Here is a 15,467-nt window from a genome sequence, read left to right as displayed (position 1 = left end):
ATGAAAACCACTCGAGTGCATTACAAAAATAGTATTTTCATTTCAAACAGGTATACCTGAAAGAAAAACAGTTCTTCTATAAAGAAGTAAATATATGAATAAAATGTTGGTGACAGTTCTTTGAGATGATGCAGCTATCAGAAATATTTCAGAAAAGGGCTAGCCTCCAGCTTTGAATAGCTAGGAATCAAACCAAATAAAATCATCAAAATGGCATGTAACCTTTGCTGCCCTCTGAGACCTATCACGTTCCACCAGCAGGGCCACGCAGGTCTCAGCTGCACTACTTAAGCGATCAGCCGTAAAAAAGAAACACTGCACCAATGCACAAGTTAGTGAAAACCTGCTCCTGTTCAGTAGGATAAGGGCTCTCGTGTATGTGAGTGATTCACATTTGTTTAATGGCAAAGTTGCTCTGCTGTCAATCAAACAGCTCTTAATCTTGTCTGGACTCTTTGCATAATAACTGAGTTAGAAAGGAAACTGTATTGATTCTTTGTATACTAACTGAGAAAAAAGTAACAGCTACCCTGAAGTGCAGAAATGGACCTGGTGGGAATTATTTTTACTGCAAACAGTTATATATTCAGACAAAAGACAATTTTGTGATAGAGGAAAACACATACACAGCCAAGACAGGGTGACATTCTTGATATGTGCACAGATACCAAATGTTTCTGGAAATTCCTTTCTTGGATTTTCCTTCCCATCTCCCTGAAAATACTAGAAGTTTGAACAACTAAACTTGGATTACTGGGGAGGGGATGGGTTTTTACAACCAAAACAAATGTTTAGTATTTGCAGGTTTTCATTCTTTTAACGAAACCAAATCTCCTTTATTTTTGAAGGAAAACAAACACCGTCTTTGAAAAGAAAAAAACCCCAACCAACAAAACTCCCAAAACCAACCATCACCTCAACAAATGCTTAATTTTCTGCAAGAAAAAGTTGAAGACAAAATTTTCAACACAGTTTATTCAGAATCCTACTCAAATTTCCCTTCAAAAATTCAACCCTTTCACAGCACTACATTGAAAAACTCAGTCTTAAATCCATCTGAGAGAAATAAAATGGGAGAAAACCTATCAAACCCAGTGATCCATCCTTAAACACAATGACAAACTTGCACCAAGCCTTCTGCTCTTGTTTTTCCATGTCCTTTTGATCCCAACAGGCCTGTCCTTTGCAAACCTTTCTCAGTAGGACATGGAAAACCACATGCAGCCAGCTAGAGCTTGGGAAATCTATTCTATCCTTTGGTTACACTGGCCAAACATCATTATTGTTATTAATAGTACAAACCTAGATTGCAGTAGTAGATCATATTCTTCTTGGAGGTGATTACTTGTCAAATGTTTATCATCAGTGTAAATGACAAATGTACCCGATTAACAAAAACCAAAGGCTTGTTCTGAGGTACAAAGGCCTTAGTCTTGCAATTTCTCTAATGAATTTCCCTTCTGGTACACAGCAGAACGTCAGATTTACCAAGCCAAATTTCTGAATAAAAGTGCAAATGCTTTGTAGAACTAATGAGTGAGCACTAGATGGAATTATGGCCACAGGTTGCTTCTCTATGAAACAGCAGGTTGAAGAATTACACTTTGTTCTTCCCTTCCCTTTTGCAAGGCATAGGAATATTTGCCTTCCTTATTTTTCCTTTTGGTTTGGCTTAGCTGGGTTGGAGGAACATTAGATGAGGACACTGGGGAGAAGGATCCACAAGTGTCTGTTCCCCTGTCCACAAGTGGTGGTCTAACCTGTGTACCTCCTTGTGCTTCCTTGTCACAAATCTGTTTTCCCTGACACATTATGAAAGCAGAGTCTTCTCAATAATGTTAGGCCCTAGTCTGAGATGTCAAGATGGAGGAGGGTAGGGAATGGGGGAGAGAGGTACTTCTGATAGACAATTCTGCCTGCCACTAACTAACCTTCCCTATAGCTGTGACTTTCTGGGCATTGAACAATCAACCTGATGTCTCAGGTAAATGCCCAGACAGCTAAGTGAGTGAACCCAGATCCAAATGTTCAGCCTTTAATCATGAGAATGCTGGAGGCAGCAGACTGTGGTTTGAAGTCTTATCACTAGAAGGACATAACGGAAACCCCATTTTTGAGTGCTCACCCATAAGATGGATTCTCACTGTTGAGTTCTTTCAGCTGTCAGTGAAGTTCATAGGAGCAGGTGGTCCTTGTTATCTTCAAAACTCAGATGCAAAATGGCACAAGGTGGGCATCTGACAAAGAAAAGGCACAAATTCACTGATCACCTTGGTGAAGAAGGCACAGAAACAAATAACACTTAGCCAACTTCATATAGCGGCCACAGTTCTAGAAAAAGAAGACAACAGAGAGATAAAACTAAATTTTCTTTTGACATGACTTCAACTAAGTGAAAGAGATAATACTAGGAAGGGATTTGACCTCATGTCTATAGTACCAAAAAAAATCTCACTGACTGGCAGACTTTATATACAGCAAGTTGAAAGGAAAACTAAATGTTACCATGACTGAGCTTGCATTTTCTGATATCTCAAAAGGCATTTGTTTCCCAAAGGACAGCATTAAACAAAGAGGCAAAGGTTACGTTCCTATACACATCCTAAGTGCTGAAGGTTACTTGTGATGGAGAATATTTTTGCTTACTATAGATGCAGCATTTCTAATGAGTGAACGTGCACCAGTGGAATGTTTCAACTGCTTGTCCACAATTTTGCTAGCTCCTGTATATTCAAACTAGTAGTTGTTTGGAAAAGACCATGCTAGATACGTGCAAGGGGATTACACACAGACCCTTTTTGATCAGTAAGGCAATTTTCTGGGGCAATGTACTGATCAACACACTAAGCTGAAACATCTGCAGGATAAAGGATTGTGTCTGAAAACCCTGTGTTTGATGCCTATAATTGTGACAAAGTCATTGCATATTCTGCTCAATGCTTTTTCTGTTTCAGCACTTTCTCGCCGTACAAAGAAGCTCCAGCAGCCTCTTAAATGTGGTTGGTAACTCAAAGTACATTTGGGAAATCAGCCAGAGAAAAAGGCTTTTCTTCTGTATGTTTTGCTGTTTTTCTATGAAGTGACGGAAAAGATACACATTTGCCATCTTTGCAGGGCTTCCCCTTACAAAAAGAAAAAAAAAAAGAGCTTGAAATAACAATTTTTTGGTATTAGTAATGTTTACATTAGAGAGGCTTAAAGCTGTTCAAAACCTGTCATGTTACTATCTAGGTAGGCAGTTTTTAAACTGTATACTATTAACTTTTTACACTACAGCAATGTAAGTCTATTGTATCTCAAGACTAGGTTTGCAGAGCTGTCAAAGATGCTTTTCCTCTGTGCTAAACATGATTTGAAAAACACTGCAAGCCAAAGCACTTGCCATTATTTACAAAGCACTGTGTGCTAGAAACCAAGACACAAGCAGAAGACTAAGGCCCAGATACAAGTGCACTCGACCCTGGTAGAAGAATTCACTAATCACAGTTACAAAGGGAACTCACTGGAGACAGAAGACTGGGTAAGGTGCAAGACACCTAAGTGAAGGAGTAGGGAATAGTAAATAGAAAATTGTTTCAGAAGTCTTGCCTTTCTCTACGAGTATCTATTCCATACAGCATGGTACCACAAAGGGCTACCTGAGCTCACTCCCTGTGAGTCTTCAGTGCATCGCTTCACCAGCATTAAACGGCTTCGCTGAGAAGCATCATTGCTATACTGCTTTTGGTACTTGAGCTGTTCTCAGCATGGTTAGTGTTCTGCCCAACTATACCCACTTCATTTACCCCTGGTTTCTTCGGGACTAATCTTATGAAACCTTTCTATACACTGGCCCAGATCCCATCTGAGGGGTGAAGGGCGCCTCAACTTCGGGCAGAGCCCACAGTGTGGATGCTGGTAGTGTTTCCTTTGACAATGTGGCTTTGATATTCCTCAGCCTGAAGATGGTATAGAGAATAATCTCACACTTCCTAGAGCAATGCTTTTAGCTGCTCAAATGTTATATAAAGATTGGGAGCAACCATACTAATACCAGAGCAACCTTTGCACACCAGGGGCTATCACTAGCTGAACTCATTATGGTCGCTGTGTGCTCATGTGTCCTCATTTTGGACAGTCAAGTGCAAGAACACCTTGTCTGTCTTTCCAGAATGGCTGCAGAGGGAAGCAAGTGCTCAGCCCAATCAAAATGGGCAGACAGCCTTTCAAAAGGTGCCAAGGCTCCCTAGGCATTGAAGAGGCTGAGCAGGGCTTTTGTGCAATTCAGCCACTTGTGTTTTCACATCCTAGCACAGAATTCTTTTTGATTGACTTAAAACACTTCCAAAATGAATGAGCTAAATTTCCAGGCACTGTAACCTGCCAGGCATTTTTCCTGACAGCAAAATCCCTCTCAGCTTTGTGGACAATGTTCAGCATACAGGATGGTTCTCCATTGCTTTTACAAACTGGGTCACAATGACATGCGTGTTTGGAAGGAGTGGTGAGTAAAAGTCCTTGCTTTTTCATCCTGCTCATACCTCTCAGCTGCCAGAGGAGAGTCTGCTTCTCCTCTGCATACAAGGGTGGGTGGTTGCCAGTACTCTCAGTAAAAGGAGAGTAAAAGCCATTTGTGCACATAGGTGAAAATACATGCAAATGGAACACAGATTGCTTAGCCTTTAGCAGCTTGTAAGGTTTCTTTTTTAAAAAATAGTCATTTAAAGTACTTATGAGAGCCAAACAATCTCTAAACCCTTAATTACAGTGATCATGTAAGCTTTGGTTTATCTGTATTTTTTCATAAATAGTAGAACATATTTAGTGATGGAGCTGGAAACTCAATGGAAAAAAAAAACAAAACAAACCCCACAACCCAAAACACCAAAACACAAAACAAACAAACAAAAAAACCCCGACAGGATGAAATTTTATAACCTGATCCAGAGCCACTGGAATTGATTAGAAAGAGTTCCACTGACTTCAGCACACTTTCCTATCAGAAAATGTTGCCCAGAACAGGCTTTACAGCTAAATTAGAAAGGTCTGAATCACAGTCTTGTAATACAGAGAGTTCAACAGATACTTTATTAGAGTCAGGCTAAAAGATGCTGTTACAAACCTGTTGATCTCTCAACCTTTCTGATCAGGAGGTGTCAATGGGACGAAAAATGGCAAGGGTGCTCTGTCAGTGAAAGGGAGATCCAGAGCTCCCTTATGGGAGGCCACATGTACTAATCCTGTTTGTCTCAGTTGCAAAAGAATTCTTCAAAGTTAAAGCACTCCAAGGATTTATCAAGCACTTTTCAGTCTTCAACTGGATTTAGCAAGTGAAGCAGTTTCGAAGCCTGTAGATTAGTACTACACAATCAGTCTCATATAAACGGGCATGACAAGGCTCAGCTTGAAGTTTCAGGCAGTGACAGTTTACATGTTTCTGAAGACAAAGGTGCCATTCCACTCGCAAAACAAAGATGAAAAGATTGTTTTACACTTTTGTGAATTGCTTAGGATGAGAGGGTTTGCCCTGTTGCCTGTTGTCAGGCCTACTGCACTTGTGTTTATCACAATGATGTTAACAGGATTGGCAATGCTTAACAGGTTCTTTACAATTTGGATAATGTCTTGTTGAATAGTTTGATTTTGAAAAGTTTATAAAGCAAACCTGCAGAGATACAGCTTGAGAGGCACATTTATGATAAAAATAAATTATAAACTCTGTTACCACTAAGTGCAGCTGAGTTTCCTGGAGCCTTCAGTGGGGCTAAGATTTCACTATGTGATCTTTGAGTACCAAAGATTTTCTCTTAACAGGAAGAGCTGAAAGAAGCTTCTGAAGCCAAGTTAACCAATGTTATCATTTATGGTCACTATTAAATCTTGTGTTCTCATGCCTTGGGCAGAGACACTTAAATCACAGTAGGAAGTAAAAGCTTCATTTCTAGAGTTGTTTAAAAGAAAGCATTTCTAGAGTTGTTTAAAAGAAAGATGGAAGAACTATGAAATTGTGGAATAATTAGGGGTTTTTTTTTGTCTTTCAGATTTAAAAAAGAAGAGCTTCATAATTAACCAAAGAGAGTGGGGGAGAAGCATTGGCATTAACAAAAAAAAGTTGACATTTTTCTTCAGTTTAATTATTTTTTCCTACATTTTCATATGGAAGGAAGTTCAATCAGCTCTGCTTGTTACCTGGACTCCTGATCAGGCATAAGAATATTAAAATCCCACAGCTAATTGAGCTCTGAGCCCCAGAACACACAGCATTCTTTCTCATTAAAACAAAGCCTTGGTTGGGATGCCTGGAAAGCCTGAGCCAAGTGGACCCTTAGCTATGCTAGTAACATATTGCCTTCAGTGAACATACTCTAGAAGAATACCGGGGGGAGAGGTATTGAGCTCTTCAGCCATACAGTAAGATTAACTTTAAGGTTTATTTCAGTAAATATTTCTTTAAGCAAGTAAGGAATCCTCTGCTTTCAGCTGGACAGTGAAGCGTGATATTGCTATTACCAATATTATTTATCATATACTTGGCACTAGAGCCATGAGTTAGTGGGCCTGACTTAGGGCCCGTTGTTCTACTGCAGCACGTACAAGAAGAGTGTTAAAGTGGTTCATCTCTCACTGGGTGTAGTGTTTATATCTATGTAGTTAGTTACCTCACAATTTACATCTCTAAACATTAACAGAATGTTAATGTGAATTGTACATATTTTGCCTCTGCTTTGCTACAGCTCTTGGGGTTCAAAACACAGCTTTCAGCTAAAAGAAACATCATTGTGAAAATACTGTCTGTCATTTGAAAGACTGAAATGATCCTATTCTAGTATTATAACACTTCGTAGCTTAACTACAATAGTTCACTGATTAGCAATCAGTCTAGTTTTTACAGTATATTTCTATGAGTCTACAAGCACACCTGACCTGCGGTTTAAGCTGACAGTTTACACTAAGAGTAACATGGAAGAAGCCGAGTTACTAAAGGTGGAGGTTGCTGGTGCAGCTAGGAATCCTCCACCTGTTTCAACAGTAACGACTTTGGCAAAATTTCCAGTTCTGCAGAAAGAACTGGACTTTGTGGGCTACTTCATTTTTGGAAAGGCAATTACCTGAAACACATGCTGAAATGTTAAATTATTTCCACTCTTGGGTACCTTATAAATAAAATAGTTTGGAACCATGGAGTCAGGCTCGTAGATATATCAATAGGAGTGAAACTTTTTCTTTTGGTTACAATTCTGCAGTCAGCTTGATGACAGTAGGATTGCAGGAGTATAATCAAGGACTGAATTTGCATAGTTGCATAGATCTTACTGTCTTTGACCAAAAGCAACCATTTGATATTTTAAATTACCATTACCTGTTTGTATTTGTTCACAATGCTACAGTGAGTCTTTGAAGAAATACGCTGACTGGGCTGTCTTGGTTAGTTGAAGACTCACAGTTGCAATAACATTAGAAATAAATATGATAAAAAAATATGTTATCAACTTATTTTTCAAATGATTGGGTGCATTTTGTATATCATTCTGAGGGAAAGGCATGATGCGAAATCACTTTTTCCAGCAATTTCAAATAAAGGCTCTGGTTTTAGGTAACATAAACTTACAGTGAACTTGGACAACATAATAATATGGCATGTCAAATTTATTTGTAGCTGTAGGCAAAGAAAAACGAAGAAGGAACAGCTTCAACATAGTATTAAAGCACAATAAAAATTTGCTCATTAAGTTTCATAAATTCCATTACAAAGTTTAATGCATATGTTTACATCACTAATACAGACTGAAGCCTGTGTTATGAGGCTTTCAGCTGGAAATGGCTTCACTTTACAAATTTTCATCTAAAGTCCTTTAAACAATTATGTCAAAATAAAGGCACTAAATACAAGCACTCACAGCATTCTCCCAGCTTCCTGAGCATATCCTTATTATTGGGAGTAAAACATTATTGGTTTGTAAAACATCAAAATCAGATTGTCACACAGAGATTAAGGCTGGGATTTTCAGCAGAAGCTAAGGGAGTTAGGCACTCAGGTCCTTCTGAATTTCAATGAGTCAGGAGCATACATTTCCCTTAGGCTCCTTTGAAAATCTCAGCATAAATATTAATAACTTTTAACAAGCATTTGGTCATTGGTTTCAATCATCTCAAATATGCCAATGGCTATGTCCTTTTCCCCACAAAGATGATCTCCCATGAGCAAGTTTTTTGGGATGCTCTTATCTGCATAGTGTCACAAAAAGGATCTTATAAGTTTCTCCTGCTATTCAGGCCCAGCAGAGTTTGCATATGCTAGTTATTGCTAAGATCTTTCATGCCATCTCTTCCATCTGCCTGAGATGCTGTATTTTAAGAGAAACATCCATTTCACATCATACAGTCTGACTGATATTACTCAGAGAGAAAACACGGGAAAGAAAACTCAGAATTCAGAACAAGAAGTTATAGACATTCTAGTCACTCCATGAGGACATATATCTTGTAAAAAGCCAAATGCTGACTCTTCACAAAAAGTATTTAAATTAGCTCCAGTTTCACTTTAATTATATGTGAGAACTACTTTTTTTATACCTTTCATTTTTTAATTCCAACATTACTGCTAAGCTTTAACACCCTGGAATGCATGTGATTTCATGCAGCATATGATTCTGAGAATTATGGATTTTTATTAGAAACCACCTCAGATGCTTTGCCCAGGCAGTAACTGGCAAGGCGCTCTGCACACGTGTGTACTGGTATACCCAGGTTGACATGCAGTTATGGAAAGTCAAATATAATACAAACTATACTTGCATGGATATTATGCACACACAAATAATAGTTGTATATTGTTTCACTCTGCCTTCTGTCTCAGAGAAGGAACTTGCTCTCAAAGTGAATTTTGGCTCAGTATAGAATTCATGTCAAGTGAAATGGAACACCTTAGCAAATTTGATGCTGATGTAGCATATTCTACCATCATTACCTTTGTTATCTGTTCTTCCTCTTTCTTTCTCAGAGGCATACTGGTTTCTGCAAGGCATTGATACCACTGAGAGTGCTCAGTTTTATAACTGTGGCATGATGAAACCATATGCAAATATCATTCTGCATGCCCTCAGCTCCTCTGGCTGAGCCCTCTGGACTCAAGTTTCACCCTTCACAGGGTGAAGGATCAATATCTGATCTTTAATAAGAAGGTGTTAATCCAAGTTTCTCATTATCATTATTTCTTACTGCTTCCACTGAATAATCTTGGTTTTTGATACTATTCTTCCTCTCTTCCTCCCCCCAAGTCACTCCATCAATTTATAAATTTCAAGATGTAACTCTGTTTATCCTGTTTCTTCCTTTTGGTTCCACAAGGGGTTGACCTTGTGTCTTGCAGTCACAGCTTGAAGTCTTCACATGTGTCTTGTTAAACATGAAAGTTTATCTAACCCACAGTCTGGAAAATCCTGCAATGCTGATGCCCTACAGATTGGTTTATGAATATAGTTTGTTTAATTAATTATGTAAACAGAAGTCTGGGACCTATTACTACTCTAACAGCCTCAGTCTAATTTCTATTAAAATAAAATTAACATGGAACCACATATACGTGTCCTTATATACTTTATGTTTTCATTGAATATTACTGGCAGGTGATTTGTGGCTGCTGCACATACACAGTAACCAATATTGCAGTGAAAAGCCAGTTCAGATTCATGATAATTCCACATATCCCCATTAAGTCCAAAGAATTGTGTCTGCTCACACTAAGGATAAATTTTGCTTCCTGAAAACTGTAGAAAAATCAAATATTTGCTTTGATATTTGATTTTTCTGTTTCTATCCTGTTTAAACTTGCAACTGTAATAATATAAATATGTAATAAAAAAATATAGCATTATAGAGGATTGTGCAGTGAAAATTGAGAAAAGCTGATCAAATATATTTTAGGTTAATAACAGAATCAATACATGATTTCACATTCTGCCAGCTCCAGAACTGAACAACCTATTCTCCGTCCCCAACATGTTTAAAAGATATTTCACGGGAAATTGAAGAACCACCTTGCCTGGACATGAAACAGCAATCTGCCAGTACATACATGATTGCCACAGAAAGAAAGATGAAGAACTTCTTTACTTTTCCACTAGGATAGGACAGGATCAAAAATAAAAGCCTTACAATGCAACAAGAATTATTTAGATGATACAAGCAAACACTTCCTAGCTATTAGGACAGTCAGACATTGAAAGAACTACTTAGAAGGTCTGCAGATCTTTTAAGAACAGATGAGGCAAACATCTGCCAGAAATACTTCAATTTTTATTTTTGTCCCTGCAGAAGGATTTGGCTAGGGTACCTCTCCACATCCCCACTGGCCATGAATCTATGATTAATAAACTGATCAGATACTAACTGGGCATGTTACAGGACGAAACTGCAATAACGTGACATAACTAAAAATAAAAAATAAAATAAATAAAAATTCCACTTTTATACTGAGGCATATGAAAGCCCCTCCAAGGTAACAGCATTGCCAGGACTGCATTGCCTGTACAAGTAGAGCAGGCTTTCAGGGAAGTCTTGTCACCAGTGCTGTCTCTGAGCTGCAGTGGCAGCGGTGGCTGGGCTAAGCCTGCCACTCAATGGCCTGGCAGATCCGTGCAGCTGCAGCTGCACTGGAGCCGACGTACCTTCTGCTCTGCAACTTAAGAGATTCTTCAGAGAGCTACAGTAGGGCACATGAAATGTCTGCTGCAGAATCCTGTTGTAGCAAAACTGCATCGAGTGTATTATGTTCAGGGACCTGGCAGAGGGGTCTACATCTTTTTGCCTAATGGAATAAGTCAACTATGAGTAGGACTCTGCTGCATTAAATATCCCAAAAAAAGGATAAGATCTCAGAGGAGGAGTGAACAGGTTAGAGAATATTTAGGTAATTAAGGTGATTTCAAGCAGTCTAGGCCTGATGATTTTCATCATAAAATATGCACAGAACAAGCTGAAGAAATCTCTGAAGTGATTATCTACGGGAACTTGGAGATAGAAGGGTTTACTAGAAGGATAAATGCAGTCCTAATATTAAAAAATGGAGGGAAAGAGTGGCTGGAAAATTTTATCAGATTGCTAGCTTAACTTTAGCTTTTGGGAAAAAAAAAAAAAGGAAATAATAAAATTATTTGTAAGCACCTGAAGATGACAAGAAGATATGTAACAGCTGACATGGATTTTGCAAGAGCAAATTGTGTCAAAAATTATCTTGTTTCCTTCAATGACAGGATAAGAAGACAACCACCTAAGGAAGAAGGTGAGCTCTATTCTGGGTCTGGTTTAGTCAAGGTTTTCTCAAGGAGAGATGCTTTCTAAGCTTGCATGACACCAAAGAGGGAGGGCCTTCAGGTATGCTAGAGAATGGGAACAGAAATCAAAATTATTTTGACTAACTGCAGCAGTGGTATGGGAAAAAAAGATGATAAAACTAATAAAGGCCAAAGATAATGACTTGTTCCTGCTTATGTAGGAACAGTCAGAGGCAGAAATGCAGGACTGAGGAGAGCAAAAAAGCCAGATAGTCTATTACAAAATGAGTGTGAGTGAACTGTATCATGCAGCCAAAAAAATTAAAAAGCAAGCGCTACCTGGATTATACCAGAAACCCCCACAGGGAACACAATCTACGACAAGGAATCTGGGTAGGCTCGCCCAAGGACAGAAATGATGGGGGGAAAGGGTATTTGAGGAACACTACAGTCTTGAACCATACAAATGACTGTTGCCAGGATGAACAAAATCAAGTCTGGGTCCAGAAGAACAGGGCATGTAATTGTGGGTAATTATAAGAAGAAGATTTTTTTCCTAATATGAAAGATAATAAATCTTGGGAATAGCTTGTCTGGAGAGACTGGAAAAGCCTTACTATTGGAAGTTAGGAGCATGAAGTTACATAAACATGTGTCAGGACTGGCAGAAGTATCCTGCACATCTTGCTTTGGAGGAGGAAGATGGACTAGAAGATATATTGAGGTATCTTTTAGCCTTATTTTTCTATAATTGAAGGAACTCCAATTGGCACGAGATTTCCTAAACCCCTAAACTTTATTTTTCCTATAGTTCCACATCTGTGAATAAAGTCTCCTTTTCCCCCTTTACAGTTATAATGTATTTCAAATCTAGAGGAAAATATATCTATTTCTTGCTTTGCAATGAACAGCAGGCTCTGCACTCTAAATCTGACAGAATTTTTGTGTTTGTATTAACATTAAACATTTCAAGCTGTTCACAGATTGAATTTAATCCTCCTTTCAATAATCCATGTTTAAATCCTCATTTCAATTATCTCTATATTTTGTAGAATCCCTCAAATGATTCAGCACTAAAGTATTATATGTGTTATAATTTAAAACTCAGAAGTTACGAATGGAAGCAGATTATATCTTATTAAAACGTTAATTCCAGTCCTTTGAGAGAATTGTGACTACAAGCAATTGGTTAATGTGTCAGAAATAAACACTGTCAAAAATAATTGAACAAAAGCAAGCATATGGATGTCACTCACTTCAGAAAAATGACAGGAAGACAGAATTATAGGAGTGATTTTCAAAAGTCTGGATACAGGTAAAGACCTAGTTCCAATAAAAATATTTTTGCATACTTCTTTACATATCTATATTTAAAATTTCAAATTTAATTTTCCTTCTCTATTGAGCTGAAATTCCAAGGCTTGACAACACAACATGCATAATGCTGAGCGATAGAGAAATGCCGTTTCCAAGTTACCTTACTGTGACAGTACAACTAGCACAGTAAAGGAAGTATCCAGAGCTGGAAAAAAAACCCCAACCAACTACTTGTCCAGCCCTGCACTAAGCAGATGGTGACCAAGCAACAGAGCATGTGATGAAGGATTTGAGGCTGCCCAGGATTATGTCCTTACAAGTACACTTGGAAATTATTTGCAAAAGGGCCTAAATTTATTCTTAACAGTGTTCTAGCCAAACAAAATAAGTAAGGAAACAACACTAAGATATGCATGAGATAAGATGAATTGCTCTGAAGTTGTATTGTTTAATATCTACATACAGACTTACTGGAGCTATTGCTATTCAACATGGCATCAAATCAGGATCTCCCTATTCTCATGAGCAGATGCACTGCAATCAATTACATTACTCATGTGAGTAAGCAGAGGAGAAGCTGACCTTTAGAGAGATAACAATAGATACTTTCCAATTAATGTTGAAGTAGGAGTATATAAATCAATCCTAAAAAGCACTTTAGATAATATTATATTAACTCTTCACTATAGAAATAAAATCAAATGACATTCTATATAGAGGGGTCTGAGGTACCGTACCATTAGTGATCAAAAATCTGGTCATCCTCTCCTGGGATTCATTTAGCTGACTTTTATCAACAAACAAGTCAATGGCTAAAGCAAAAAGCAAAGGTGAAAATACATTATTGTGATGCATACCAGCATACAAGTAGGAACAACAAAAAGTCAACCAGAATATAAACCCCTCACTCCTCCAGTATTAAAGTTCACTGTTTAGAAATCCACACAGTGCTATTTCTCCTCAACTCTAGTTTTGTTTTAGCATATATTTTTCCTCAAAATCTTCACTTTGGAAAAAACCCCACACACAGTTGTGCCTTTTTCCACTGGAAAGATAACCTTCAGAATGCAAATCAATGCACTCTTGCCCTGGTAATCCAGTCTTGCAGAAAGCTGTCTCCAGCTAAACAATATCAGCAGAAAAAGGCATAGAAGCCTTCTCTCTTCAGTACCGTATTCACCTCAGTGAAGTGCTCATTTTGAATCCAAGCTGCAATAATTTTAAATGCTACTGCTCAGTCAATCTAAGAAACGTCTCACAGTCTGTTTCAGCTCTTATGCAAATTAGGAACATGTCAATGAAGTTGTACCATTATGCCAGTCATGAGTACCAAGCCTTTACGAAAGGCATTAAAACGTCTGGGTATTTTTTCCCTTTGAATAAACTGGTAGCAATGCACTAGTTCTTCCTCATCTCTCATTGCACAGCACTTGGGCTAGTGGGACTGTTCATGGGGAGATTTGGAAGGATTGTACATTGGTCAAATGTGCATGATGGAAGTGAACACAGCAGAACAAAAAGTGTGTTCATCCCCTGTCCTCTCCTTTGGTTAAAAGTGAACAACTATAGAAAATGTACCATTCTTCAATTTGCACTTAGATGAGGCCGTAAAAGTATCTGTTCTCTGGCACTCAATTGTTTGGTAGTCGGGTTAAGAAATGGTCACTGAGTTATCATCTTGATTAAAAATGTATCTTAAACAAGGAAAGTAGTTGCATTTTAGAAAGAATATATAGCAAACTCTTACAGTCAACAGTGAGGATTAGATGTCCTAATGAGCATACTGAGAGGATGTGGTTCTGAAAAAAGAATAAGGGGCTCACGTACTTTCAAGGTCAATTGAATTCTTGCCATACTGCGAAATACTTGATCCCCATCCCAAGCAGAAGAATTGATACTCTTACCCCTGTTCTGTCTCCTCAAAAGGTGCAAAAGCTTGTTCTCTTCCACACATAGTACGCTGTACCACCCTCAAGGATTTAATAATTGATTCCTTTGTGCTTACTGTGATCAAACCTGTTTTATAGCTACTCTCATTTATGTTACAGGGTTTGAAATGGCATACCGATAATCAGTCAAGCCCACGCGTTCTACAATCCCATAAGCATAAAGCGATGACAACTCCATCAGATTTCCTTGAAAGAAAACTGAGACAGTCTTCATTTTTAAAACTTCATATAAAACAAGTGAACTTTTCAAAATGACATTATTCTAAGAGAGCAGTGAATCCTAATACAGCGAGACAAGGATTCCGGAGGTCACTAACATCAGCTTTACAAAAATGTCCTGAGGGATGCCTGAATGTATTATCTTGAGAACTTTAACCTCTCACTTAGGCCCTACTGCCAGTCACTCCACTATCAATCCATTTCTAACATTTTACTTGGCTATGAACTTCTTGGAATGACAAGAGGATGATTCATAATATATAGTAAGGCTTCCAGGAAGCTTTTTCACTCAAAGCTACAGGGTAAGTGAATCAGCCTTTTGCTTTCTCCCAGGAACTACTTATCTTCAATCTTTCAATTAAAGGTCAAAAAATGAAAGAAGGCAGCCTAGTCATCTATTATGTTTTTCCCCCTTTCCTATTGTAAGAGGCTCTGTTCTTTACATAGTTGTGTCTCAACCAGTTTGAGATTGTTTTCATTGGTAGAAATGTGAAAAATAATTTGTAAATTTAAAGAACAGTAGGAAAACTGCACAGAATGACAGCAATTTCTCTCATGTCTCTTTTGGTCATTAGCCTAGATCCTCCTGACAGAAGCAAATCCAAAGCTTTTATCGTAAGTTAGCAAATAGTATTTTTAGAGTGTCAAATTGAAGATAAGTTTCTGGGGAAGTATGTCTCCCTGCTTTTTTAGGAAGGAGAATGCAAAAACAGAATTATATGATTGCAGT

The 15,467-nt window shown here is 38.1% G+C and overlaps 1 long non-coding RNA gene across 4 annotated transcripts in view; it reads right to left on the bottom strand.

Annotated features, from left to right (window-relative positions):
• LOC142603517 (uncharacterized) overlaps positions 1 to 15,467 on the bottom strand; it is a 443,303-nt gene that overhangs the window by 34,607 nt on the left and 393,229 nt on the right. For all 4 annotated transcript variants that reach the window (XR_012837465.1, XR_012837464.1, XR_012837463.1 and 1 more), the window contains one exon: positions 2,126 to 2,237. This is a non-coding gene — a long non-coding RNA (uncharacterized LOC142603517). The remainder of the gene's footprint in view (positions 1 to 2,125; positions 2,238 to 15,467) is intronic.

This window comes from Balearica regulorum, chromosome 12 (genome assembly GCF_011004875.1).
Source record: "Balearica regulorum gibbericeps isolate bBalReg1 chromosome 12, bBalReg1.pri, whole genome shotgun sequence".
NCBI classification, from domain to species: Eukaryota; Metazoa; Chordata; class Aves; order Gruiformes; family Gruidae; genus Balearica; species Balearica regulorum.
This window is presented reverse-complemented; position numbering and strand designations above follow the sequence as displayed.